Source organism: Sminthopsis crassicaudata, chromosome 3 (assembly GCF_048593235.1).
Source record: "Sminthopsis crassicaudata isolate SCR6 chromosome 3, ASM4859323v1, whole genome shotgun sequence".
Classification (NCBI taxonomy): domain Eukaryota; kingdom Metazoa; phylum Chordata; class Mammalia; order Dasyuromorphia; family Dasyuridae; genus Sminthopsis; species Sminthopsis crassicaudata.
Window position 1 is genome coordinate 362,739,550 of NC_133619.1, and position 14,293 is coordinate 362,753,842.

A 14,293-nucleotide genomic window follows, 5' to 3' on the forward strand; every position below is an offset into this window, starting at 1 on the left:
GGATAGAAGGAAAATTGGGGATGAAGATAAATCCTTCAGCTCCGCCTTTAATAAAGAAATTTGTCCTTAAGTAAATAAAGTAATAATAAAGGTAAATAAATAATTAAGTAAATTAAGTGATAAATTAAGTAATAAAGGTGCCATCACCTTTATTAGGCAATAAGTTCCATGAGGGCATAATTCCTGTTCTGTTCCTGTCCTTGAGGAGCTTACCTTTAGAATGGTAGAAGCTGCTTGTCTCAAAGGCCTGTGGGAAATATAACTGAGACAAAGAGTGTCTTTAGCTGGAAATAGTCTTAGCTGGACATACCCTTACAAAATGCCAATACCTGAGAGCTAGAATGAACCCCCGAGATCATTTAGTCCAGGAGTTCTTAACCTGGGGTGCCTAAATTTGTTTTCAAAAGACATTTGGATTATTATCATTCAAGACAGTTGATCTCCTTTGTAAGCCTATTTCTTTGCTTTTATGCTTTTGAAAACATGAGTGAAAGACCGGGTTCATAGACTTCCCCAGATTTTTCACAGAAGCGTATGCCATCAAAAGGGTGAGAATCCTTGTGAGAATCTAGTCCAACTCTTTTGTTTCATAGGAGAGGAAAAAGAAAAGTCCCTCGGATAAGGTCATACCCTTAATAAGTGTCAGAGAAAGGACTTGGGTCCATTAAGGGGAATAAGCAGAGGACCTTATACCTTGTAGGTATTCAGTAAAAGCCAAATTGAATTGAATATAAACTGAGGTGGCATTTGCAAATGGGATAGGAGCACAGAACCACAAGGCCTAGATGAATTAAAGAGAACCAAAAATGAAAGGCAAGCAAATAACAAAAGAAAGCCCACAAATGAATGTTCTAGCTTTGCCTCATAGAGTGTTAGGATTGTTACTAGGTGGGATGATGACAGTCTGATCTTGCACAGGGACCGGGGGACTATAGGAAGAGTTGGTACAGAGTGAGCTGCTCCCCATCAGTGAGGAGACTTGAGTAGGTGAGACATCCAATGTAGAGACAGTCTGGGCCTGAGCTGGGGCCGGCTGCTTGTTCTTGGAGGAGAGGGCACTTGACTGCTGCTGCCTGACAACATGAGCTGCTCCAACGTTGAGGGGCTGAGCCGTGGCCAGAGTCACGTGGTTTGTCAGCAGAGAGGGCTGCTGCATAAGGCTACTGTACTGGCTGCCACCTGAGTGCCCATTCCTCCAGTCTCCCAGCTGCTGGCCAATCCCCATGGCCTGGGGAATGACCTCAGTAGGCTGAACACAATTGTGTAGAGCCACCCCAGGGAACTGCTGCCCTGTTGAAGGTAAGAGGATCTGCTGGGTTCCTCCAGGCCAGACCTGCAGGACAGTGGCAGTGTGTCCAACCAGCGCCGGCCGGCTAGGTGCACAGCTCAGAGTAAAGGGCACCACCTGCTGTGGTGTGATGATGGCTGCTTGAGGATGGAGAGTTGCTGCCATGAGTGGTGGACAGCTTCCCTGACTGAGGACTCCTGACTGGATCTGTAATGGCTGAGCAGCAGGCGCCTGGGGTACCATTGGCACAGCATTCTCCATCCTCCCAGGGAATCCAGAATGCTGAGCAGATGCCTGGAGTCCAGTTTGAAAAGCAGGGGGACGCACGACGAAAGTCTGCAGGAATGGATCAGTCTGAGTGCAAATGGCAGTAGTTCCAGGCTGCAAGGAGACACTCTGCTGGGCAACTCCTGCCACAGGTGCTGCCCCTGATGGATACAGGGCAGACGGGTAATTCAGCAGGGGGACATCCGAATCAGCCAGAGAGTGTGTAGCTGCTGCTGCAGTAGAACTGGACGCCAAAACACTGGCGACACCGTGCCCGGGATTGAGCTGGTTGCTGAAGGTCATGGTTAGATTTGTGCTTGTGTTGGGGGCAAAATGGGTGGTCAAAGGGTTCTTGATCTGTTTCACTGGATCATCCATGTGCCCTGTCCTTCGGCAGATCTCCATGTTCTGAAAGCATGACAAAACATGATTGCTGGGTGGGAAATCCAAAAGATGAGTCATTGTCACAAATGGGTGGTTGAGGGTTTTCCATGGAGTAGCTCTCTTATCTGCATCAATTGTCAGCATCTTCTTCAACAAATCAATGAACTCTCTTCTATCTGCTTTTTCTGCCCACATATCCGTTCCCTCTAAGTCTGTAGACATATTCACCTGGGCCATGTCATCTAAACAGTTGAATATGTACTTGCGGGTGTCTCTTGATTTGATTCCTGTTTCCCACTCATGCTCCTCTGGCGTCTTTAGTCTCCACAGTGGGTAACCCAAACGAGGATCTCTGTTGAAAAACATGCTTGTTTTTGTTCCTGCACTCAGAAGGTATTCTGCCGGGAGGCCTTGTGTTTGTGAAATGTAACAAATCTGCTCATATTCTGAAGCCCCGGCGTAGAGAGGCCAGCCCAGAAACAACTCCGCTATCACACAGCCCAAGGACCACATATCAATAGCCTCCCAAAACGGCAGTCCAAGAATGATTTCAGGAGCCCTGTAGTAGCGTGTCTGTATGTAGGAGGAGCACACAGCTTTGGATACCTGAGTGGCAGAGCCAAAGTCAATGACCTTGAGGCGGTATGGCTGCTGCACAGGATCCACCAGCATGATGTTTTCTGGCTTTAGGTCCGTGTGGATCAGGCCAAGGTTCTTGAGCTTCCTCAGAGCTGTGGCCACCTGCTGTAGGATGGGCCGGATGTACTTGAGCTGCAGTGGACGAAACTTGTTCTGCTTTAGGAAATCATACAGGTTCTGTTCCAGCATCTCAAACACCAGGCAGGTGTGATTCTGGTGCTGGAAGCACTCATAAAAACGGACAACATTGGATTCGTCAGCATCGTCCCTGTTCAGGAGGGAAAGGATGTTCACCTCAATCTGGCCCTGTCGGGCATAGGCAGGATGGTTTTTCAAGATCTTAATGGCGACAATTTCCTTGGTACTCCGCTTCCAGCACTTGGCCACCTGCCCGAATGTCCCCCGGCCCAAGAACTCTAGGACTTGGTAACTGTTGGTCATGGAGTAAAGGATTTCATGCTGGACCAGCTGGTAATCCCCTTCTCTGCTGGAACTGCTGGTCTTGGTGGTCATGGTGGTGGTCGTGGCAGCGGCACCCACCACAGTCCTGTTCTGCTGCCTGACAGGGGGATGTTCTTCTATGATCTGCCCTTTACCACTGCTGTCCACCTCCTCACTTTTTCTCTTCAATCCACATTTGTGATAGGGCTCCAGCCAAGAAACGTGGCCTCTGTGAGTGAGGGTCTGACTGCTCGGGAAGGATGAGGTGGCAGCACCCCCGGTGCTGTCAGCAGCCATGACCACGACATGCTCCACTGTGGGAGCTGGCAGAAGGAGGCTCTGGTCATAAGAGGGGAGGTTGAACCTTGTCACCTGCTGAGAGGAGTTTTCTTGTCCTTGTGTGGCTGAGAGGTTCTTGCTGGGAGTAGGACACTTTTTGTTGCTGCTCCGTCCTGAAATGTCCCAGCCAGAAGGCTCTGTTTTCCGTTTCTTTGCACTGCAGAAGGCACTCGATGAGACTGTCTGCCTGTCCATTTGAATCGGGGACATTGTGGAAGCTTCTAGCACACCCTTGTACTGGTGCTCTCTCTCTGTCTCTGTCTCTTCTCTCTTTCTCTTCTCTCTTTCTGTCATTGTAGCCAGTCTGCTAGGTGTGAAATGATATCTGAAATCTTTATCCATTTGTATTTCTCTAATCAAAAAGGATTTAAGAAGATCTTAATCTATTCTGATGTTGTGTTTCCTCCAAATTGCAAATGGTTTCCTGGGAGCAGACCTCTTGGGGAGCTTCTGGAGCTTTTAGTTTCAATTCAATGATCTGAAAATGCAGCCAGGAATTCAAGTCCAGATCTTCTCCTTGACCCAATCCAGACTGACTTCCCCACTCAATGTTGGCTCCTTATATCCTCCCAGAGAATCCATGGGCTTGTGGGAACTCCTTGAAGAACCAATGAGCAAACTCCTTGGCAGGTGTCAACTCCTTCACAGGTGTCAACTCCCTGACAGGTGTCAACTCCTTGACAGGTGTCAACTCTTTACAGGTGTGAACTTTGAATTCAATGAGCTAGAGAATTGTTAAGTACCAGACAACCGATGTAGCACCTAGGAATAATCCTAACCATGGAGCTGTGGAGACACAGGTCCTTTGTAATCTAAAGAGTTATAGAAGTATGATCTAACACTCATTTAAAGATTTTCATAGGTATCTCATTATATTTCCTGTTTTACAAACCTTTATTTTTCTTTTCCATCCTGGAGCTTTTACTTCTTGGTCTTCTTTAGACAGATCCTTTTTGTTGCCCAAACTCTATCCCCAGTGGTTTTATCTAGCCCTTTCTACCCTTCCCTCAGGATTCACTGTTGGCATTCTTTTTGTTCTGATTCATTAACTAGCTAGGGAACCCACCTTTGCCATTTAGTCATGGCACAAAGTCGGGTCTCATGGCTTTAAAAAGTTTTAAACCTTTCATTTTTAGTTCTCTTTAATTCATCTAGGCCTTGTGGTTCTGTGCTCCTATCCCATTTGCAAATGCCACCTCAGTTTATATTCAATTCAATTTGGCTTTTACTGAATACCTACAAGGTATAAGGTCCTCTGCTTATTCCCCTTAATGGACCCAAGTCCTTTCTCTGACACTTATTAAAGGTATGACCTTATCCGAGGGACTTTTCTTTTTCCTCTCCTATGAAACAAAAGAGTTGGACTAGATTCTCACAAGGATTCTCACCCTTTTGATGGCATACGCTTCTGTGAAAAATCTGGGGAAGTCTATGAACCCGGTCTTTCACTCATGTTTTCAAATGCATAAAAGCAAAGAAATAGGCTTACAAAGGAGATCAACTGTCTTGAATTATAATAATCCAAATGTCTTTTGAAAACAAATTTAGGCACCCCAGGTTAAGAAGTCCTGGACTAAATGATCTCTGAGGTTCATTCTAGCTCTCAGGTATTGGCATTTTGTAAGGGTATGTCCAGCTAAGACTATTTCCAGGTAAAGACACTCTTTGTCTCAGTTATATTTCCCACAGGCCTTTGAGACAAGCAGCTTCTACCATTCTAAAGGTAAGCTCCTCAAGGACAGGAACAGAACAGGAATTATGCCCTCAAGGAACTTATTGCCTAATAAAGGTGATGGCACCTTTATTACTTAATTTATCACTTTATTTACTTATTTATTTATTTAACATTATTTATTTAAGGACAAATTTCTTTATTAAAGGCGGAGCTCAAGGATTTATCTTCATCCCCAATTTTCCTTCTATCCTTAATGTGCTTTCTGAATTTTTGATTCTACCAACCCTCTCCAGCAACATTGACCTTACAATGGCCACCTAACATGTTTTTCTACCACTGCCCACTTTCTCGTATTTATCCTTCATATCATGTTAGTAGATTCTTATTTATGTCAGTCTTCTGCTCCAAAAATCTTCCACCACGTGGCATTTCATCCCAAGTAAAATTTCACTTCTAGACACATCCTTAACTTTTCCCTTTCCTTGCCTTTGCCCCAGCTACAAGACTAAAATCTTCATGAAGACCAAATCATTTTTTATAAAGTGTTATCTAAAATATATATGTCGGGGCAGCTAGGTGGCACAGTGGATAGAACACCAACCCTGAATCCAAATCTGGTCTCAGACACTTAACACTTTCTAGCTGTGCAACCCTGGGCAAGTCATTTAATCCCAGTCTCAGGAAAAATAAAATAAAATAAAATAAAATGTCTATATCTCTCCATATCTAGCATAGTGCTCTACATACAGTAGGTGCTTAATGTGTGCTTGCTGGGTAAAATGAATAAACAAATTAACATTTCCAGAACTAGTATTTGCTCACATGAACATTGCTTCCACAGAACTACAGCAGCCCACCAGGCCCTGGGCCTGTTGTTCCGGCTAGTATAACTAAGGCAAGACTGGGGATTCAGATGTCCCTGGAAAGGTGATTAGTGCTCAAGGATGATCCAAATCTAGGAATTAAGAAAAGACTCCTGATTGGAAGCACATCCATCTGAGCAGGCAACTAAGAGCTCAAGTACTTAGGATTGTTGGGGATCCCAGGCTTATGGTGTTTGAGGCAAGGCTCAAGTCTAGTGAAATAATTCACTCTTACTTCTGAGGCAAAGAAATAGGAGATATTTTTTCTTAAAAATCACAAAGAAATCGAGTCTCTTAGCAGACAGGAGCTCCCAAGAAGGGATTAGGAGTTTTTCCAGGTGGTTCAACCAGAGTACTTAGCTTTATGATTAGAATTCAGGCCTTGGGGGCTATGGAAATAAAAGGGAAGTTTGGGTTTGAATCGGCTTCAGTTCAACTCTATACAAAGTTTGATGAGTGGTACTTAACATGTATAGAAAGTTTAATTAGTGGTAGTTAACATTACCTCAGCTCTAGAGAAAGTTTGATTAGTGTCAGCTGAACTCTATAGAAAGTTTAATTAGTGGGGGATGTTTCTAGAGGGAGAAGGAATCTGGGTGGAGCAGGAAGACAAAGTGCAAGGCCATTGACTTCTAGGAACTAGGAGTCTCTAGTGTCAGTATTAGGTTTTTTTCTTTGCCTCTGTCAGCCAGTGGTCCTGTTTTTAGTAGTTTTACTGGGGTCCAGATCTTTACAAAAAAATAACAACTACAAAGTGTAACATTTGAACCTAAGGAATGTGACCCCCAAGTATGCTTTTACAGGACATCATGCTTTTTACACTGCCATTGAATTCTCTATCATACTGCTGTCCATCCCCCAAAAGATGCCCAGATGATAGAAGAGTGAGTTATAATCCTTTAGAGAGTCATCACATCACTCATCATCACATGCCTTACCCTATTCAGCAGCCACTGGCTTGCAGCTTGAATAGCTTTAGAAATTAATACACTAGCAATCATCCCCATCATAACCTTTCCAAACATCCATGTACTAATGAAGCTGGTGGCTACATGAGGATGGAGAGTTGCTACCATTCATTAGTGGTGGACAGCTTTCCTGGGTGAGGACTCCTGACCGGATCTGTAGTGGCTGAGCAGCAGGTGCCTGCGGTAAGATTGGCACAGCATTCTCTATCCTCACAGGGAATCCAAAATGCTTTGCAGGTGACTGGAGTTCAGTATGAAAAGCAGGTGGACACACGATGAAAGGCTGCTGGAATGGATCAGTCTGAGTGCAAATAGGAGTAGTTCCAGGATGCAAGGAGACATTCTGCTGGGCAACTCCTGCAACAGGTGCTGCCCATGATGGACACAGGGCAGACTGGTAGTTTAGCAGGGGGACATCCGTATTAGCTAGAGAGAATGTAGCTGATCCTGGCCACCATTGATCAATTGGATCTGAGTTAGACCTTCTCTTTGTTGAAGATATCCACTTCCATCAGAATACATCCTCATACAGTATTGTTGTTGAAGTGTATAATGATCTCCTGGTTCTGCTCATTTCACTCAGCATCAGCTCATGTAAGTCTCTCCAAGCCTCTCTGTATTCATCCTGCTGATCATTTCTTACAGAACAATAATATTCCATAACCTTCATATACCATAATTTACCCAACCATTCTCCAATTGATGGGCATCCATTCATTCTCCATTATCTAGCCACTACCAAAAAAGGCTGCCACAAACATTTTGGCACATACAGGTCCCTTTCCCTTCTTTCGTATTTCTTTGGGATATAAGCCCAGTAGTAGCACTGCTGGATCCAAGGGTATGCATGCACAGTTTGATAACTTTTGGGGCATAATTCCACATTGCTCTCCAGAATGGTTGGCTTCCACCCATAAAGTCATAGAGTTCACTACAACCAACAGGTATTTGAGACGCCCCACTGATGGCAGCTCGGTAAAGTCCATCTGTACACTTCTGCAAGGCCTGGTATCAGGAGGCCTTCCTCCTTTTTGGACTTGTCATTGGGCTGCCCTATTCAGCCTGACAAACAGGACACCCGCTGACCAGTTACCTGCTATTGGGTACTCCAACTTAGTCAACACTAAGTCACACAGTTCTTGGACACCCCAGTGACTGCCTTGAGGTAAATATTGGAGTTCACGTCTCATATCTGCTGTGGTCAGTACTTCTCTGCCATCAGGGAGGAACCAGTGCCCTTCTTTATCCTCCTCAGCACCAAGGCTTTGGATTTCCTGCTTCTCTCCTGGGGTAAAGGAAGTTGGAAGCCTTTGAAGCAGAAATGCCAGAATTAACACCATCATCTTCTGCATACTTACTGATTCTTCTTCTCCAGCCCGGTTCACCTCCTCATCCACAAAGCAGTCTCGAATCTCTTTGGTGCCCCTGCACATGAATCACTGCAACGTCCTGAGGTAACATAAGATTAGTCCAAATTTCAGTGACCAATGCCCTGTGTGCCAATTCCTTATCTTTTCTGTTTCCAATCTTTCCCTCAAGTAATTTACAGGATCTAATTTCTTTTTCCCTTCACTTATACAATGACTTAAATATTTTACCTCACATTTCACAAATTGCAATTTGTCTTAAGGAATTCTCAGTCCCTGTGCTCCTAAATAATTTAACAAACTGATAGTGACTTGGACAAGGTCACTCTTTTTCCTCCCTGCCACAAGATCTCCATATTGTAAGACTTTTAACAATAAGAAATTTATCCCAGAATGTTTACACAATTCTTATATACCCAAGTAGATGTTCCCTAAATTGAATATTATATCAATCATTTTGCTTTAAAAAATAAAATACCCAATACACAGAAAAACCCCAAACTACATATTGCCCATAACTAAAACAATTTCAAAAGGACAAAGGCAAAAACTATTCTCTTTGGACTCCCTCTAAATAATTGTCATCAATACAGTTAATTAAAATTTCCTATTTTCACATAAAAGAATCTGAAAAGTTCTTAAAAACATCAATTAAACTTTTTTGTTAAATAACCCTTTCAAACTACCTATCACATTTCTGATCATACTCTTTAAAACATGAAAACCCTTATGTATCTAAAGAAACAAATGTTCAATCAATTAAGGTCTTGTAAGAGAAGCCTGACCCTTTTAATCCATTTGCTTTCTTCAGCCAAAAACGACTTCAGCTTCCTACTGCTGCTCTCCCCTGCAAAAACACATCCCGCCTCACAGCCATCTCTCTGTGACGACCCTTTCCAACCAGTTTCTTCTTTTTCCCACTGATTTCTTCTTGAAATCATTTGCTCCCACTAATCAATCTTCTTAAATCTCCTCCATTCTCCTGTCCCAACTCTCTGCTTTCCTCCTAAGGCTTACTTGCTCAAAACTTCTCCAACATACTTTAAACACTTCCAAACCCAATAACGCTTCTGACTAGATGCTCCATTTAAACTATTAATTACTTTTGTAAATCAATATCTCTTGTCCCTTTTAAAAAATCACCTTTTTTTTAAACTTTAAGATTCATAATACAATAAATAGATAATACCTCTATAAAACCCACATGTCCTATAAACATAACCCATAATGTTAACAAATTGTCCAATGTTTCAGAAGCAAACCAACTAGTTTTTTTTGTTTTGTTTTGTTTTGTTTTTTTTAGTTTTTTTTTTCTTCGTTCTGCCTGAGGGTTTCAAGGCCACTAGCAGAAACTTCTTTTTCACAGGTGGCATTAAGCAGATAAGGTTTTATTGCCATGATTCCTCTCTAGCAGACTTTGAAAACCTGCTTTTCAGGGAAAACTTCCCCACCAGTATAAAATAGTCAAATTTTTTTGTTCTTTTACTTACAAATTGGTACAACAGGTTAAAAAGTTTAATATCACAAAAATATTATATCAATTTATATAGTTGCAAGATGAAAATAACCAATTGCCAAAGTATTTAGCCATTGTTCTTAAAGCTCTTAATCAAATGCTGCAGACAATTACCCAACTTAGCCTTCTTAAACTTTCTGATCTCTAATTCCATGAAAGCAAACCTGCTTATAAGGTTTTTTTTTTAAGTAAGATTCACACTATCCTGAGTTTTGATAACAGGGCTGCTTGCTTATAGAAGTGATAACCACTGATCATCTATTTTCTCAAAACTTTCCAAATTTTATTTCTTCCCTTCTCTCCCTCCTCCTGCAAAAGCCAGAGGCAGAGAGAGAGAAAGAGAAAAAAAGATTTTTCAAACTTCTTCTTTTTTTTTTTTTCTACCTGAGCCACTCGGAAATAATTACTACTCTGAATGAATTCCACTTTATCACAACTTAGCATGATATTTTCCTAAGACTGTAACACAGAGGCTGAATTCTTATCTCTTATGAGGTTGCTAACTTTTAACACAGAACAAAAAAGGCAAAGCAGACAAACATACACACACAGAGGGACACAGAGCTCTATTTTTCTTAAAGAGAGGCATTTATGCACTGGATCCTGTTCGTGACGCCAATTTATGTTATGTGATTTTAGGGAAAAGTTCGGATTCGCTCCTATAAATGACACTCTCAAACACAATCAAAAATAAGAGTAAGATTTAATTATACAATACAGGGAATAGGTTGATTACGATAACAACGAATACATCAAATAAGACATAAAAGAAAAAGAATAATGACAATTATGATTAAAATATCAGAAAAGGATAAAGAAAACATCACCTCTCTGTGGGAGCACCAAATGGAAAGTGGCTGGGGAATCCAATTCTGCAGCCTTCAAACCTGGTTGGGAAGAGTTTGTCCCAGGTAGATCTTCATCTCTGTGAGGGAAGCTCCTAATAGAGAATGCTGTCTGATTAGAGAAGGGATCCCGCTACTCTGAAGATCCTTGGAGAATATCTTCAACCCTGCCCCAAATCTTTTTTAAATTTAATTTAACTTTTAACTGTTTGAGGGGGGGAAATGAGGTGGGTTAAGACTCCTTGCTAATTCCCAGCCACCATGAATGTCAATGGGAGATATCCAGTCTTTCCCAGCCCCCACTGGATCTGAGCTAACATAGGCTATCACAGCCACCACTCTAATGATTGGCTCAGGTTTCCCACCCCCCACCCCCAGCACCAACAGTTCCTTATCTAAAAACCCATTCAATTCTATTCAAATTCTAACCCTGGCCAAAACCAGCCAGGAGCCCTCCACCTACTGGCTCTTTTCAAGATTACCAAAAGCCCCTCATTATAGAAAGAGGGAAACCCACTCTTTTCAGGAGCCCCAAACATTGCACACTCCAGCTATGACAAGGGTTCCTGTCTGCCCGGAGCCAGCCCTGGCGTCTTTCTCCCTATAACCTTAATTCCACGCCCCAAAAAACCCTCTTTTATTAATCTAGGTATTCTGGTCTGTAAATTCTTTTCCAGAGGACTCTTCCAATGGCACTAGACCTCATTTATCTCTGTATCCTAGCACCGAATCCAAAGGGGTTGCAGGGGAGCTCTATTTGCCTCCGTACCCCCAAACTGCCAGTAGACCCCAATCCTCATTTCATCTAGGTGCCCCTTACCTAACTCTCATCAGTTTGATCAGGAGATTCTGCTCTCTCCAGCAACCTGAATAAAGCTCCATGCAGACAACTCTAGTTGGTTTTCTCCTTCACAGATGGGATCTAAAATAGGGAATAAAGGAGAAAAGCCTCAATCCCAAATTCAAATTTGGTTATAAATATAATAGTAAAATAGTTTCTTTCACGAGAAAGGAAATAAAGGGCCAAAATATTAAGGATTTTAGAGCTCAGACAGAATTTGATATTTGGTCCTGAAGATAATAAGGACTCATGAGAATTGAGTGAATAGGGTATTGACGTGGTCATTCTTGTGTTTTAGGAAGATCATTTTGATAGCTGAGTGGGGGATGTACTGAGGTGAGGTGAAACTTCAGCTAGAGGCCATTGTAATAGTCTAAGCAAAGAGATGATGGACTCATGCATCAAGATGGTATCAGTCCTGCAGCATAGTAGAGGGCTTCCTTGGAAATGTTGCCAAAGTCGAAATGGATAGGAACTTAGCAATAGATTGGATATGTTTAGGGACAAATTTAAAGAGTGAAGAGTTGGAGCTACCACTGATGGAATAGTATTACTCTTCTTAGTAATAGGGAAATTTGAATCAGACAAAGTTTGGGAACAAAAAATATGAAGTTTAGTTTTGGTCATGATCTTCTTTTAGCTCTTATTTTAAATATATGCACAGTTTTCAACATTCTCCCTTGCAAAACTTTGTATTCCAAGTTTTTTCCCTTCGCTTCCCTCAACCTTTTAGACAGCAAGCAATCTCATATATATACATATTACACATGTGCAATTGTTCCATACCTATTTCCATATTAGGTCAGGATCACCTTTATCACAATAGGCAGTTGGGTCTCCTACTTGTCATCATGAGACTACTAGGAATGAACCCGAAGGGATTTTCTGAATTGTATTGCTTGAGAAGATACCTTGAAGATTCCCAAAGAAACATGGGAAAGTTTAAGAAAGAAAGCATGAGGAGCTTAGAAAGAGGTCCCCCAAAGTGAATCACATTGGAAGAGACCACACCCCCCCCAAAGAAAACATTCCTTATTTACACTGGGGGATGTTACTGGGCACTAGGCTAGAAACAAGTTCAAAAATTGTGTTTGGGTTTGAATTATGATAAGTCTCAAGCATCTGACTCTCTAAAGGATTATAACTCACTCTTCCATCAGCTGAGAAGCTTTTGGGGGATGGACAGCAATATGAGAGAGAATTCAATGGCTATGTATAAATCATGATGTCATGTAAAAGCACACTTGGGGGTCACATTCCTTACAAGGTTACACTTGGTATTTGTTAATTTTTTTTGAAAAGGTGTGGACCCCAGCAAGACTACTAAAAACAGGACTGCTGGCTGACAGAGGCAAAGAAAAAACCGAATACTAAGTACTTGAGCTCTTCCTTGCCTGCTCAGATAGATGGACGTGCTTCCAATCAGGAGCCTTTTCTTAATCGCCAGATTTGGATCATCCTTGAGCACTGATCACTTTTCCAGGCCCATGAGGCCCCAGTCTTGCCTTAGCTCTACTAGCCTGAACAAGTGGCCCAGGGCCTGGTGGGCTGCTGTAGTTCTGTGGAAGCAATGTTCATGTGAGCCAATACTAGATCTGGAAACGTTAATTTCTTTATTCGTTTTACCCAGCAAGCACACATTAAGCATCTAATGTATGTAGAGCACTATGCTAGATATGGAGAGATATAGACATTTTAGATAACACTTTGTAAAAAATGATTTGGTCTTCATGAAGTGTACAGTCTTGTAGCTGGGGCAAAGGCAAGGAATGGGAAAAGTTAAGGATGTGTCTAGAAGTGAAATTTTACTTGGGATGAAATGCCAAGTGGTGGAAGATTTTTGGAGCAGAAGACTGACATAAATAAGAATCTACTAACATGATATGAAGGATAAATTCGAGAAAGTGGGCAGTGGTAGAAAAACATGTTAGGTGGCCATTGTAATGTCAATGTAGCTGGAGAGGGTTGGGAGAATCAAATATTCAGAAAGCACCTTAAGGATAGAAGGAAAATTGGGGATGAAGATAAATCCTTCAGCTCCGCCTTTAATAAAGAAATTTGTCCTTAAGTAAATAAAGTAATAATAAAGTCAAATAAATAATTAAGTAAATTAAGTGATAAATTAAGTAATAAAGGTGCCATCACCTTTATTAGGCAATAAGTTCCTTGAGGGCATAATTCCTGTTCTGTTCCTGTCCTTGAGGAGCTTACCTTTAGAATGGTAGAAGCTGCTTGTCTCAAAGGCCTGTGGGAAATATAACTGAGACAAAGAGTGTCTTTAGCTGGAAATAGTCTTAGCTGGACATACCCTTACAAAATGCCAATACCTGAGAGCTAGAATGAACCCCCGAGATCATTTAGTCCAGGAGTTCTTAACCTGGGGTGCCTAAATTTGTTTTCAAAAGACATTTGGATTATTATCATTCAAGACAGTTGATCTCCTTTGTAAGCCTATTTCTTTGCTTTTATGCTTTTGAAAACATGAGTGAAAGACCGGGTTCATAGACTTCCCCAGATTTTTCACAGAAGCGTATGCCATCAAAAGGGTGAGAATCCTTGTGAGAATCTAGTCCAACTCTTTTGTTTCATAGGAGAGGAAAAAGAAAAGTCCCTCGGATAAGGTCATACCCTTAATAAGTGTCAGAGAAAGGACTTGGGTCCTTTAAGGGGAATAAGCAGAGGACCTTATACCTTGTAGGTATTCAGTAAAAGCCAAATTGAATTGAATATAAACTGAGGTGGCATTTGCAAATGGGATAGGAGCACAGAACCACAAGGCCTAGATGAATTAAAGAGAACTAAAAATGAAAGGCAAGCAAATAACAAAAGAAAGCCCACAAATGAATGTTCTAGCTTTGCC

The 14,293-nt window shown here is 41.9% G+C and overlaps 1 pseudogene; it reads right to left on the reverse strand.

The window, feature by feature from the left end:
• Positions 1 to 862: 862 nt before the first annotated feature.
• On the reverse strand, positions 863 to 3,593 carry LOC141562132 (homeodomain-interacting protein kinase 1 pseudogene; annotated as a pseudogene).
• Positions 3,594 to 14,293: the final 10,700 nt, after the last annotated feature.